At 42.9% G+C, this 13,582-nt stretch overlaps 1 long non-coding RNA gene across 1 annotated transcript in view; it reads right to left on the bottom strand.

Moving 5' to 3' along the window:
- The window catches only part of LOC138452666 (uncharacterized), a 285,543-nt gene that overhangs the window by 5,388 nt on the left and 266,573 nt on the right, over positions 1-13,582 (bottom strand). The window contains exon 2 of the long non-coding RNA XR_011260301.1: positions 1,724-1,972. This is a non-coding gene — a long non-coding RNA (uncharacterized lncRNA). The remainder of the gene's footprint in view (positions 1-1,723; positions 1,973-13,582) is intronic.

Here is a 13,582-nt window from a genome sequence, read left to right as displayed (position 1 = left end):
GGTCAGAAAATGTATGATGCTGCTCAGTTGAGGGAAAATTGCTGATGGAAACTGAAGTTAAGAGGGTGCATTAATTTAATTAGATGTGCATACATGTGGCATTGTATATCACAGCGAATGATATTTGAAAAATATTCAAGTTTTGTGAAGTTCAGAAGAACGTCGTGAAGCACCACTGAATATGCCAGAATGTGCTGTCACATGTAATTCATTTACTGTGTATTGGAGGCCCTTTTGAAAGTTGTGGTTGTTTCCATGGCAGCTGCTCAGTGACACAGCAGGGCAGCGTGTTGCTTAAAAGATGGTAAAGAGGGTGATAAGACGTTCAGATAATTCCTGTAAACATTTTTTTTTAAAGTGCATTTTTTATATGAATGTAGTATTCATCAATCCCGTCTCCAAGAACCAAGCATGGTGTATTTCTCTGGAATCAGTTAAAGGATGTTGTGCTTTCACATGCAGAAGTAGGCAAGTTCCAAATATACATTTAAATGTTGAGGCTTCTACATCACTGCAGAAAAACATCCTGGTAGAGGAGAAGTGAAAATGCATAGGTTACATGAAACAAGTCAAAGCTACAAAAGCACCACAGAAAGTATTTTCCTTTCCAAATGGTGTTTAAATGGGAGAAGAATGGTTGATAGCTTGCAGGTTGAAAATACACTGTTGAACCAACAGGCTGCTGCCTTATCACAATCTCTTATTTATGAGTGCTTAACAGAAAGGTAGGCCTCTTGTGGGGCATTAACATTCGTAAGAACACACACAAGAACTTCCACTTCAGGTTGCTGTTGGCAGTGGCGCCATCAGACATTTTTCAGAGATGGCCTCACTGGAAATCTTGGGGTGGCACAACAAAACAAACACACATAACTGAATGGACTGGTGGGGTGGCCCCACTTTGCCACCCTTTGGTGGCGCCCCTGCATATTGGCCTAACAATACATTGCAAAACATGTGGCAAATATTTGGTGCAGTTTAGGCATGGCTTGTGTTACTCAATCATTTATAATAAAGTTCTCCGGCTTGAGATAGCTTTGACTAATGAAGTTCTATGCCAAATGGAAAATAACGGAGGAATAAACGTACCACTGAACCTTGAGAAAGGAAGATGAATGTGCTGAGCTGCAGATAGTTTTAATTCCTTGAGGACACACGTGATGGAAGGGGGACCCCATGCAACTGTGATGACCTTTTCTCATTTGTTATTGGCAGATTGAACCAAGATAGTGTAATCAATCTGGAATGTTACTGGATGCTAGACATGGAAACACATGATCACTCTGAATGACATTCTTTCACAAAGAGAGTTGTGGATGTGTGCGGCAACACATTCATGATCACATCTGGATGTGTGAGATTTTAGTCAAACATTGGTATGAAATCTTAAAACATGTACTTGAAGTTGCAAGAAAAAAAAGTGTTAAGAGTGTCACTTATCACTGTCAGATGCCTAATAGTCTCAACTTCCTTCCCACAATATCTACAAGTCATACTGTCACACTCTGCTTTCTTCCATATAAACATTTTTCCTGTGTCATTAGTAGTATTGTGTTTCCAAATTTCTATATAGAAAAACAAGCCAAATAGGAAGCACAAACGCCAAGACACTTATGGATTTTAGAAAATTAGGGAATCTTTTGTAATATCCCAAAATATGACATGTATGACACAATTAATTACTCCAAAGTTGTGATTTAAAGTCTGCTGGGTTCTGAATTACCTGTTTATTGTCAAATCTCCTGGACTGAAGCTGAGCAGCACAGTTAGACATATGCAACTCAGCTGAATTCTTCTTTCCCATTTTAAACTGCTAGAATAGGGAGCCTCTGGGGAGGATCCTCAAATTCATTGCAACGCAAAATCCTTTTCCAGAAGACTCCTGTTCTAGGAGACTAGACCCAATTCACAGCGGCGAGCAGCCATAGGTGTAGACTTGGGAAGAGATAAGACTTTCCATCCAGAACAAACCCTGCAAAAGAGTAAAATTAGCACTAAACAGAGTATGATATATCTCAAGACCATAAGTAATTGCAGGCACGACTTTACCCTCATAAAATTATAAAACTGGGAACATAGATAACGTTGCTTAAAAGGCTTCATTTGGGAGATCAAAGGTTTGGCCCTAGATTGTAAATTATTTAAACATATTGGTCTTCTAAGTCTTTAAAATCATTACTTATCATTCCACCACATCTACTTTCCTACCAACAAACCACCAACTTTGCAGAGACTTGCTTCACCCTGCCGAAAAGGTAAAGACCTTTGTTTTATTAACATTAATCAATAAATCATTTCCAAAAGAGTGCTCCGGATAACAATTTAACAGACGCTGAAAACCAACTTGAGTAGTCGAACTAAACGAAATCATCGGCGTATGTCATCCAATAGATCTTGACACCGCTGATGAGAGGAGATATAATAAAAGATATCCCATGCAAAAATGGGCCCAGATCTGATATATATAAATTTAATTAAAACAGGGCACAAATGCACCCCTGGCACAGACCCTTAAAAGTGGGGATTGCACATGTAAATTATCTGTCTAAAATGAGACGAATCTTCAAGACATAACCAGATTACAAATTCTTAAGTATATTCAGTAGCCCACATGGCAATCCCCAGCCTTCCAATTCTGACCACAAGAAATCACAGTTGATTCTATCAAAGGCCAGGGACAAATCTATTGTTGCTGCAGAAATAGTGTCCACTGATTTCTTGCATTTAATTCTTTGAATAGAGTCATTACCCAACCAGCCGATGGGGTGCCTATGCCAGCCCTAAAGCCCACATGGTTCCTCTTCAGAATCTCATTGCCCATTATTGCAATTAGTGTCAAGTAGGGCGACCAGTCTGTAATTCAGTGGGTAACAATGATTTCCCTTTTTTTAAATGCAAGCAATATAGGCAGGGTTCCAGGTGTCAGACGTCTTTTTCATTTGCATTGTTTCAAATATTTGCCCACAATTCAGGATTACTTTTAAAAACATGGTTACACAAACCATTTGGTCCAGGTGTCTTGTAGTTATTATTCTTCCTGATCATAAGCTCTCCCAAATGAAACTGGAGGGTCCGTACCAAGGGGTTTACCTTTTTCTATCTTTTACTGATGCATATAGTTCTTCATAGTGCTTTATCCAATTCAATTCTAAAATTGGATTAGACTGAGAGAGGACTTGGAAATTATCCATGTCATTTACTTCTTTCCAGTAGTTTATATCTGATTTGTTTATGATACGTGCAAGCATTATTTCACCCTCTGTCTGATGCAACAGCGAACAAAAAGATCTAACCTTGTTCTTATGTCTTTGCTTAGCCTTACTTAACAGTTCAGCTTTGAGATCCCACTCAGGATAACTTGTCTTAATCCACTTTAGACTCATTCTTAGCAGCTGTTCTGACTCCTTCACCTCCTTATTAAAATGGCAGGGACAGGAGAACTTACTATTTGGTGTCTTATTTCTGATAAATTAATGATTTTTCAAAAATAAATGTAGGAAAGTACCCAGGTGTACAGAAATCTGCACCAAAACCACCACCCAGTGAATCCATTTTTTTATTAATTCAGTGAGAAGAATCTAAGTGCAACCTCATTTCTTTCCCGTTAGTAGCCTCTTCTCAGGTGTCGAGGGAAGGGATATTGCTGTTAGATCCTGACCCTGGGAGTGGAGATGCGAGGGAGGATCACCTGAGTGGAGGGTCCTTGGGGATTGGGGAGAGGATGTCCACAAGCGAGAAATGGTATCCCCATTTTCCTTGTGCTAACCAAACTTACCCTCCCCCTGCCTTTAAATGTTGTTGCCAATCACTTACTTTCATTTCCCCTCAATCATGCCACTATGGTACTGAGACGAGGAAAAGGCCTGAAGACTGTTGTGAGTGTCAGGCATGTCCAGAGAACACCAGTAATTATGTTCAGGCAAATGGATTTAAGGGCTCAGACCTGCAACCTGTTGATGGGTCACAGCTGCATAAAAGGTGGAGCCAACAGTCAGGAAAGGGAGACCAGCAGGAGAGAATCCGGGTGGGGAGGTGTAGGCCTGCGAGGATAGAAACCCTGTCAAGAAGGGCGCTGCTGAGGAGGGTCCTGCCTGGAGGCAAGGATGCCGGCAATTATCCTGAAAAGACTGCGACGCCGGGGCCCAAGTGGGCTGGGAGATGGTCAAAGCTGTCAGAACCTCCTTGATCGGGTGCCTACAGCCAGAGCTGTAGGGCATGGAAGAGACCCCAGTGCTGCAAACTACCGTCAGCGTCCGCTAGCGATGAGCGGAACTGCTGGAAACCCACTGAGGGATTTGTTTTAAGTGCACGCTCGGTGCTGCAGAGGCGTGTGTGCGGAGCAGAGAGCGAAGAGAGAAGATGCCAAGGACCAGTGAATTCAGAGGGAACTCTCATACCGGGGCGCTCCTGGGGCTACTACAGGGCAAATGTTATTGCTGGATGAATGAAAATAGATGTGCAATTAAAGGTGAGCCCAAAGTGAGGGGTTGTATTGAACAGGGTTGAACTATAAGTGAAATAACATGAATTAAGCATTATTGAATAATTAACTAAAGGGAAGCTTTGATAAGCCTGCGAATGGAATGGAAGCATGTGTAAAGCACACGTAATAAAGACTGAAAGATCAAGATTGAATCTTATGGAATAAAGTGAAAAGCAAGTAATGAGTATTACTGAAGAGTGTGAAAGTAATGTGGTTTAGGAAAGTGAGCACCAAGGAGTGAAGTGTATGAAAGAACACACTGTGGCAAAGTCAAGAGACTGGTAAGGAGAAACCAATGTGAATGTGAACCAGAACACAGGTGCAGTGACAGAAAAATCTGTGTGGGCAAGAAGTCTTAGGGTTATCGGTTGTGTAACCTGTAATGGGTGGGACCGTGTGATCCAAAAACTGCACCTAGACCGAGGATACCCTGTCTGTGAAAGCCAATGAAAAATACGGATAATGTGTCTTCACGTATGAAAGAGATTGCTGAAGTGAAGGCAGAAGAGAGCAATCTGTGTAAACTATTAAGAAATCAGAAGGAGTGTAAAATTGACCTGGAACTGGTTTTGAGTCTTAAGAGACTGAAAACGTCTGAGTTGACAAGCTGGACACGCTGATGTCTTGGGGGAGGGGAACTTAAGATTCTGTGAACTTTGTGTCGCCTTAGGAAAAGGGAATCCTGAGACCTTTACAGAAGTATGTTGTCGCCTTGGGGAAGGGAATCCCAGGGCCCCTTTTTGAACTTGGTTTTCTTCTTGAGGAAGACAACCTAAGAACCATTTTTGAGATTGCTTTGTACTTGGGGAAGATAACCTTGAGACTTCTAGACCGGTGTCATCACCTTGGGGAAGGGAACCCTGAGGCCATTTCAGAACTGTTATCTTCTTGTGTAAGGGAAACCCAGACCCTTTTTGCACTGTGTTGTTTTCTTGGGGAAGGGAACACCGAGATCCTTTTTGAACTGTGTTGTCCTCTTGGGGAAGGGAACCCCGAGAATTTGTGGAACTGCCTTGAACTTGGGGAATGGGAGCTGGAAAGTAAGCCAAGAGCTGGGATAAGCTCATAACTCTATTTAAAAAAAAAAAAAAATTTAAAATGATATAGTTTATACATAAACTTTTCATTTAAATTGCATAAGACGTTTTACATTATTCACAGATTAGAACACTATGCCGCATCCTTAAGAAAAGAAACGAGGGCCAAGAGACACAAAGAGTTACTTTAAGCAACTTGTGTAAGCTCCAAGATATTGACAAGGAATTGTACAACTGTGTATATCGGCTTATTATTTTTGCCTTGAAGGAGTTTTAGCCATCTTGAATCGCCTTGTTCTTGTTGGTCGGAGATCTTGAATAGGTCTCCAAAGAGGATTCTCTTGTCCGCTAGTGCAGGACATATCATGATTAGATGCATGAGAGACTCTTATTTCTTTATTCTTACAAAAGCGGCAAAAATGTTCCTCCTTTCATATATTTAGAATTTGGGATAGTCTTTGTCTGGTAGGAAGAATATTTAGTCGTAGTTTCATGAAACTTGTTCGAATGACTGGGTCCGGAAAAAGTTCCAAATAATCTGGAAGTTCATTCAGAGCTCGTATGTCAATTGGGCATTGTAGGTTCATAGAGTATGCTGCCTTTTCTGCTATTGTTCTAGACCAATCATTACACTGAAGTTTGATCTTTGCACGCTGTGGCCGGTTTATCAACATTTCCGTCGTGATTTCTTCTTTTGTCATTTGGTTGAACAGCTTGTTCTTCCATGCTTTCAAGCTGGTATTATGCATTGCTTGTGGTGTTATTTTAAGGATTTGCATTGCTGGGACTGTATCTTCATTTATGACCTTACGAAGGAGATCGAACTGCTTCCAGCGTACTATTGAGGCACGTGATTGTAGGGCTACCTCGAAACGTATTCTGGGCATAGGATAGTTCCTTGGGAGCTGTAAGATTTTACGCCAGAATGATGCCTCTAGCTTTTGCCAGCTTATTCTAGTAGCAATGATCATGGCGTCGCTACCATAAATTATGATCAGAATTACCTTTTGGCGGTAGAACACTATGATCGGTGTTGCAGAGAATTTCCCATAGCGTCTATGCAGAATCACGCCTTGACATGCCAGCAGTTGGATTTTTCCTTCGAGACTGGTCACCCAGGCTGTTGCTTCCTTTTGTTGGTTTAATAACACGCCAAGATATTTGAACCAGGTAACCGTATTCAGCACTGTGTTATCCAGGGTGAAGTTTGGTCTGCTTTGGCAAGACAATTTATAATAATTGGTTAATGCCATGATTTTGTTTTTTTTGATATTTATCTGAAGTTCGTTATTGGTCATGTATGATTCTGTCATACATAGATTCTCCTGTAGTCCAGATGGCGTTTTGTCTAGGAGTACAGTGTCATCAGCATACATCAAGTATGGGATCGGAATTGAATTCAGCTTTGGTGGATTGAGATTTGCAGTGTCGATGCTTGTGGAGTAATCAGCTTTATACAGATTATATAGGGTCGCTACTAAGGGGCATCCCTGTTTTAGGCCATTCCAGGTTCTTATCGCCTCCGTCGTTGTACCTTCTTTTGTTAACCTGATTGAAACTGTCGTGTTGGTATACAATAGTTTGATCGGTTCGCTGATTTCAAGTGGGCAATTCCATTTAGCAAGTTTGTTCCACAGGATGGACCTGTTTGTGGCATCGAAGGCCATGTGTAAGTCTATGAACGCTGCATAAACGGGGGCGTTGTTTCTTATGGCTTCATGTTTTAGCAGGTTTAAAGTTAGAAGGTTTACATTAGTTCCTACGTTAGCGGTGAAGCCGGTTTGTCGACTATCCAACCGGTTGGAAGCTTTCGCCCAGGTGGTCAAGTTTCATAGCAGATATGAGGTGAACAATTTTCCCAAAGGATCTAGCAGGGCAATTGGTCTGAAGTTGGCCGGGTTATCTCTGTTGCCCTGTTTATTAATTGGAATCAGTACCACTTTGGTCCAAGTAGTTGGTAATAACTTGACTGTATTTATTAAGGTTAGTATGAGATCCATTAGGTTCGCCCAGGTCTCCGGATCATGCTTCAGGGCAGCATTAGATAACCCATCCGTTCCGGGGGCTCTGGAGGAATTTAGTTTGCCAATCATTTCTGCAAATATGTGCTTCTCCCAGGAGATGGTCCATTGATTTGAGATTGTCGCTATCTCCGTATTTTCATCGCTACTCCGCGATTTGTAGAGATTAGAAAAATGTGCCATCCAATTCTTTTGGGTGACATTAGATACCATTGCTTGTTGTTGCCGATGATTATTATTTAGCAGATCCCATGGAGATCTCAAGTTCTTGTTTCTGAGTGTTTGTAGCATAGCTTCGGCATCCGTTTGCTGCAGGGCCATCACTTTTGATTTGGTCCAGTTTCTGTATGCTTGTTTTGCTTTCCGGATGTTTTCCAGGTTTCCCGGGTTTGGATCTTTTCTCCATTTACGCAGGTTTTGGCCCAACAATTTTCTTTTTTTTAACTATTTCTTGGTTGTAGTAATGTTGGTGGATCGGTTTCTCTGTAGCAGGCTTGTTTTTTTGGAAAAGGAGAAGGACCCAGTCATAATTTATTTTCTGGTCGTCTGGCAGAGGTGTTTGTTGGAATACCTGTGGGATGGTGGCCAACAGATCTTTGCCGATTCTTAATCTGGTGTTACCTCCAACAATTTCTATCCGAGGAGGAGGAGGAGGACAGGGGGCGGGCTCATCCACTCCCGCAACTGCTATCGAGAGGATCGAGTGATCACTCTGATTAGTAGATATTATTTGAAATTCCAATAATATGTTGGTTATGGCTGGCAATAAATATATGTAGTCGATGATGGTGGTAGCGTTTTGACCAGTCCAGGTGGAGATCAGCAGGTTCTGGGCATCATGAGGTTGCTTTATTAGCTGTAGATTTCTCATCGATATCTCATTAGTCCAACGTAGGGCCCTGGTTGAAAGGTCATCAGATTGCTTAAGGAGTCTGTTAGTGTTTTACAGATGAATATTTAGGTCTCCACAGATGATGAAGTTTATATCTGGGAATTTGCCACTGATTCTGTCCATTGTTATAAATACGCCATCCAAGAAGCAATTGTCATTAATTGCAACTGGATTCCAATACACGTTGATGACTGCAATCATTCTGAATGACTTCAATTGTGATTCAGGTAGGCATTCTGAGGTCATCTCAATCATAATTTTGATGATGGTCAATTGTGTCCATGGATTTATGTTTTCTGTTTCGACAAAGTTCCATTGTGGCGATATCCTCACCAGCGTAAATATGCCTGCGGCCGCGCGGCCCCTAGAGCTTTTCAGTGCTGGGTTGAGGGCAGTAATATATCCATCACAAGCTGGGGTCTTAGTCATCCACGTCTCTTGAAGGCATATAATCTGCCAGGATTCTAGTAGTGAGTCTGGAGAGTCGAAGAGATGGGAACATCCTCTCGTATTCCACGAGCATAGTTTCCATCTGTCGCTCTTTGTTTCGATTGATGGTTATGAGCAAGGTTCTGGAGGTGTCAAAGGTTGTGATGGATCTTCATCATAATCTCTCCAAAAGGGTTGTTTATTTTGCAGTTTTCTGATAATATCACACTGGTTGGTTGATGTAGGCGTGAGAATTCTTCCAGAATATAAATTAGTGCTCATATGTCGTGCTGGTCTATCATCTCGCGACTTAGTATCGTCGTCAGGGCAGTTCACCTGTTGTTCATCTGAGCGTGTAACGTCATCAGCATCACTTGTTTCATCCACAGTTGGCGTAAGTTCAAATCCTAATGAGAGCAGTGGCGTGACCATGGGCCTCATTACACGGAAGGCGGTGAGCCATGGCGCTATTAGTGCCATGGCTCATGCCGGTAAAATACCGGCACCGCCTTGGCGGAAAGGGGATTTACCGCCCCATTCCAAGGTTGGTGGGGCGGTAAATCCCCCTTCCGCCATTGCCCTTCCCCATTCCCATTTCTGCCCCATAGGGCTCTATGGGAATGGGGAAGGCGCTAATTACGGCAAGGCAATTTTGCGGTGCCGTAATTAGCTCTGAGGTCCCTTAGCGGGTTGGTTTTTAATGCCTGCAAAAAGCAGGCGTTAAAGCACCAACCCGCTAAGGGACCTCGTAGTAAGGCGGTAATGGTTAACGGTCACCGTTACCATTAACGGTGGCCGTTAACCATTACCGCCTTCCGTGTAATGAGGCCCCATGTCTAAGATTCGGTTCATGATCTCCGAGGTGTAAAGTTCAATCTGGACCTTGTCTAGGTAATATTCATCTTGAAAACTCACTATCTTTATATCTTGTGAGTTAATTAATTTAAGTTGTGGGATTGCATGGAGCAATCTTAGTACATTAGTCCTGTTGAGTATGATGGATGTACTTGATTCATTAATACAGGCTAGTCGTAGAATACATTTCTGCTTTTTCTTCCACAGATCTATAAATTGTGGTAGAATGTAAGTATCGGTCTTGTGAGGATTCCTTATGTCTTTTCTCTGGATTTCTGGAGAGTCAATTGCTGGGGCTGATGTAGATGCCTCAGTCTCAGTAGTTTTATCAGTCAGATAGCTTGTTTCATACGAATAGTTTGACGGGTCATCTGATATGTTTGTGAGGTCTCCTGTTTGGTGGAGAGAAGCATTCGAGATTGTTTCACAGGACAGATTTGATTACTTTAATGAATCCGTGAGGTCAATTGCATATTCATCTATTATTACCAGTATCGATTCATTGATTTTTGGTAACTGTTCATTGGACTCTTGGTGAGCTGAATACGTGCTGAGGTTGAGGATATCTTCTATTTTCGCTTCTGGGATGTTGGAGGGTCCTTGTCTCGGGCTTGTCATGTGGTCACCCTTTGGGTCTAATCTCATAAGATTTCTAGGGGTGCAGGTGTTCTGTTTCTTAAGCTCAGGGCCTCCCGGAATATTCCTTAAGAAGGCTCGGGAGCCTGTTTGTTTATTCCCCTTTGTTCGTTTGATTTGAGGTTTTGGAGTATGTTTAACCTGCTGCATCTCCATGCAAGTTTTCTTATTTGAAAATATCTGAAAAGTATCTGGAGGTTTCGGTACTCTTAACGTATCTGGTGGGTTTGTGTTAGCAGATTGGTGGCCAACGGCTGAAGTTGCCCTAGAGGTTGATGAACATGGTGGCTTCTGCGTGATGACTGGTAGAATTACACTGTTTGGAGGGGCCGTTGGGGGATCTTGAGGAGCCTTGGGGTGGAGACAGAATGAGCCTTCGTCAGGGTAATCATTGTGGCAGATAGTATGGCTTTTTCAGCTCGTTCAGCTGCAGCCATTTCGAAGAGTCTTGTTTGCCATTGATGGGAGAGTTCCACTTCTCTGTCTAATCGTTTTTCTACATTGGTAATGAAGGCTTCTAGATGGATTTGCTTCGTGTGGATTAACGCTAAAAGCGTAGCTTGATCTTTAGTGCTTTCGTTTATTGATTCGTACAGCTTACAGAACGGAATCATGGCTTGTGTGGTGACGGTTGTGAGCATATTTTGTAGATCGAGCATTGTAGTCGGGATCCTCTGAGGAGATTGGTCTTCGAGGGTGGGGGATAATGTTTTGCTAAAAGCGTCCTGTTCTTCTTCATAGTTAAGAGGGGTGTCACTCTTCTTGTGTGTGCCTGAAACGAAAGGGAACGAGGAGTCCATTTCATCGTATTTGTGCTTTGGATTCTTTATCGGTTGGTCTTTTTCGTTTGGAAGGTTTTTTTGGCATCAAGTTCTCTGCCATCGATTTGGTGGTCAAGGTTGGAGTTCACATGGTTGGTAAGTCATTTAGTCGCTTTGCCCGTGTGTCTCCGAAAACCTCTTTCCTCTTTTCGATGTTGGTCAACAGTGATTCAATTTCAGTGATGTCTAAAGACAGGTGGGCTACTTTTGCTCTAGATTGTTGAGGGTCATTCGAGCTTTCAGCTTTAGAAAGGCTCTTAGCAGTACAAGATTTCAGCCATCTCAATTTGGCTTGCCTGGCTTTTTCTTTTTTTGACGAGTCAGGTATTTCATGGTTCTATATGTGCTCTCGAGGGAGCATAGTTGAAGGTGCTGTGATCGTCTTTGATAGGAGGGCCAGATTTGTCTCGATGGCTTGATCCGTTTTACCAATTCCTTGACTGGGCATATTAGGTGAGACTGTTAGAGTTTCTCTTCCTTTTAAGCAGGGTTTTTCACACAGCAATGGGGTTTGCACCAGGGGTAACGTAGTTAACGGAGATTTGGTAAGGGCTTCCAAATTTGAAACAGTGGTGGCTGTAGTCTCAGTGTCCAGCGTCAGAATTTTGTTTGAGCTCGGACTGGCAGTGCTGCTATCCCGAGGAGGAGAAATCAGTAGCTGCCCTTCTACTATTTGTTGAGGGAGCCATGCCGTCAATACATGCAGATTGTCTTCTGGTGATAGCGGGGTTTCTCTCTGAGATGGAGTACGGGAGATTACCTCTAGTTCCTGTATGTTGGCTGCTGTCGAATTGGCGCCGATGGTCTGGGTAGGTTCGCCATGTATGTCTCTATTTGGCAGTTGGTAAGTGAATGGGTGCATTATTCCCTTCGCAATTTCTTGTTTAAGTAGGACTTGTTTTATTGAAGGTTGTGATGAATCATTCATCATTTTGGTCTGGTGTTTCTTGGCACGCTTTCCTTGTAGCCTGGTGTGAGGACCCGATTTCTCTGTTTGGGACTGATCTCCTCCAGCACTAGACGTATTTAATCGGGAAGACATTTCTAAGGTAGTTGCGTGCTCAGGAGAGGAAAGATAGTTACTGCAAGTTCTGCAGTGACCTGATTGCAAGATTTTCCGTACTTTGTCTGATGGTATGGCGGAGCTGCAGTTTTATATAGTGCCAGACACCAAGGACGGCATGACAGCTTGAGGAAGCAGGAGCGATACCAGGATCAAAGGGGCGAGCCCCCGCAGTCTTCTGGTAGCTCTGGTCCTCAGAGCTAGTGATCAGACAAAGAGGTGCAGAATATTTGCTAAGAGCAGGTAGGCACTGGAAAACACTGGTGGCCCACGGTTTCAGGGGCAGGTATCAGGATCAAAGGGGTGAGCCCCCGAAGTCTCCTGATAATTCTAACCCTCAGGGTTAATGGTCGACGATAGATGTCAAAATATAGGCAGTTCGAAAGGAGGACATACCGCAAGTTCCTCTGGTGGTGGCAGACGCGGCAACGTGCCGGGGATCGTGAATTGGAGTGATGCTTCTGTTCTAGTTATCCCTCAAAGCCGTGAGGTAAGGTCCAGCCGTGTAGGGAATCAGCAGGTATACCGCTGACCCAAGAACCCAAAGGACCAAAAGACTCAGCGTCTCGACTTCGCGCCCGCTCCGCGGTCTAGGTGTGTTTTTAAAATCAAAAGACAGAGAAAGTGGACTGGAAGTCCTCGTTGCTCGTAGCTCGCCGCACACAGTGTCCTGCAGGTAATGTCTGACTGCAGCGTAGGAGGGAAATCCAATCTCGTTTTCCAACCCCTCAGCCCCTGCTAACCTGGGGGTCAGCTTTAAGTTAATTCCGATCACATGTTCTTTATTAGAATACGTTTAAAGCAGTCTCAGTTTCTTTGCTCCGTATAGCGTGAAAATCCTCCACTCCCACTTTATTTTGGAACACTACTTAATTTGCTGTTAACATCCCTACATATTGTTTAGCTTTAGTCGTGAGGGCAAGCATAGGTTTTGGACACAGACAGACTTTTAAGTTGAACTTACTGGCTCAGACTATCTTTAGTTTCTTTAGGTAGGGAAATACCACCTCAGCATAGGGCAAGTTAGGCCTTACACTATCCTGACATTAAAGTTATTTAAAGTATTTTGTATGAACTTTGAATCTGTTGTCTGTGTCTTGCTTCGTGATGCCTTAACAACCAGTATTATCCTTATCAATAATTCATTGTGACCAGAAAAGCCGTGTTCCGCCTTTGACACCACCACTCCAGGACCACACAATAAATGCATCCTACACAAAACATTTTGCACTTAACCTATGGTGGTCACCAGGGACACAATCTATAATCTCAAATTGTCGTTGAGCAAACCGTACGTTTTCTGAAACCACGATAAAATCAATCTTGAGAGGATTGCGTGCCACGT

The sequence above is a fragment of the Ambystoma mexicanum genome, chromosome 4p (genome assembly GCF_040938575.1).
Source record: "Ambystoma mexicanum isolate Mex_15411 chromosome 4p, UKY_AmexF1_1, whole genome shotgun sequence".
NCBI classification, from domain to species: domain Eukaryota; kingdom Metazoa; phylum Chordata; class Amphibia; order Caudata; family Ambystomatidae; genus Ambystoma; species Ambystoma mexicanum.
The sequence above is the reverse complement of the archived record's forward strand: the minus strand, read 5'-3'. Positions and strand labels throughout refer to the sequence as shown.